This window comes from Suricata suricatta, chromosome 5 (assembly GCF_006229205.1).
Source record: "Suricata suricatta isolate VVHF042 chromosome 5, meerkat_22Aug2017_6uvM2_HiC, whole genome shotgun sequence".
NCBI classification, from domain to species: Eukaryota; Metazoa; Chordata; class Mammalia; order Carnivora; family Herpestidae; genus Suricata; species Suricata suricatta.
This window is the reverse complement of record NC_043704.1, coordinates 3,417,548-3,419,345: the sequence shown is the minus strand read 5'-3', so window position 1 is coordinate 3,419,345 and position 1,798 is coordinate 3,417,548.

The following is a 1,798-nucleotide window of genomic DNA, read 5'->3' as shown; positions in this document are numbered from 1 at the left end:
TTGTTCATGATTTCCCTTGCTTGTGTCTATTCATGGCTAGTGTGCTCAGTGGTTGTTTTATGCTGGCTCGGATGTGTGGGCAATACTTCAAGTTTTATGTCAGTGAAATGTGGGGCCAAAGTGAGTGGGTGCCTGCAGGTATACGATGAAGGTTAAATCTGTCACTGTCTAGGAGTCCATCAGGGCTGGGCTGGGGTCCTTTTGGCTCAGGACACTCCTTGACGCTTGAGGGGGTAGTTCCAGGTCCCCTCAGGGGCTTTGTCCTCAGGGTCTCCCTCCTGAGCCAAGACACAATCAGGAAGGAACTCAGTGAGAAAGTTTCAAGTCAACATGGAGGCAGCCAAAGTCTTCTTTCTTGCCTTTAAGGTTGTCAGCCATGAGTGGGAGAAATGGGTGTGTCTAGGGCCACTGGAGCCAAGTGCCCTTGAACCCCTGGGTCCTGCTTCCAAAGTAATAACCACCATCTATGTAATAAACATATCCCCCAACTCCCATAATTAACACCTGTGTACGTGTGTGTTTTGTTACCACTTAGCATAGCCTTTCCTAACAAATGACCATTTTTTAAGAATAAGAACATTTTTAAAATAGTTTTTTATTTGAGAGAGCCAGAGCGAGCGATCGAGAGGACAAGGGTGGGGGAGAGAAAGAGGGAGACATCGAATCTGAAGCAGGCCCCAGTCTCTGAGCTGTCAGCACAGAGCCAGACATAGGGACTCAAACCCAGAACCCGTGAGGTCATGATTTGAAACGAAGTCACACATTTAACCCACTCCGCCAAGCAGGCATCATCCCCCTAGTCAATTTCAAGTGTACAATACACTAGTCTTCACTCTGGTCACCATGCTCTAAACTTCAGTCCTACACATCTGCATCAATAAGCCTTTTACCATTTGATCCAATGTTGGATCATTTCCCTGTCCTCTGCCCCTGTCAACAAACATGCTAGTATTTATTATTTGTTTTTTTAGATTCCACATACATGTGATTTTGATGAGGGACTTGAGGCAGGCTGAGGGGCAAAGCACAGGCTAGCACATCTCCCTCCTTGGACCCTCCAGGCTACCCCAAACCAGGAAAGGACAAAGAAACAAACAAACGTGTAAACGGAGAAGAGTCTGCAGCAGCTTACCAGAACAAGGCAATCCCATCATAGGCTAAAGTCCTGGAACGCCCTACTGTCTCAATGGTAATGCTTTGCTGGAGGGAAAAACAACCTTAGTTTGAGAAGACCTAGGTCTCCAGTAGGTCTGTAACATGTGAAAATCTCTCTGGAAACTCCCTCTAGACTCTATCTTCCTAGACTGCATAAAAGAGTCATCCCCATCAACGCCCAACTACCCCAGTGCATCTTTTTCTGCCCATGGGTCTTGTCTCCATGCTTTAATAAAATCGGACGCCCTTAAGAATTCTTTCTCGGTCATCAGCTCTGGACCCCAGAAACCCCGCATCACCCCAAAATGTCATCAATTTCATACACTATCTGTTTTTCTCTGTGTGGCTCGATTAACGTAACACAATGTCTTCTAGGATTATTCTGTTGGTGCAAAGGAAAGATTGCCTTCTTTTCTAAGGCATTTTCCAAGAATAAATTAGATGAGAGACCTCTATTGGGAAAAGAGCTGATACCAGAGAGGAACCTTTTCTTTCTTCCTTTGTCTCTTCCTTTCTTTCTTTCTTTCTTTCTTTCTTTCTTTCTTTCTTTCTTTCTTTCTTTCTTTCTTTCTTTCTTTCTTTCTTTCTTTCTTTCTTTCTAATAGTTTATTGTCAAAGTGGTTTCCATACAGCAGCCAGTGTT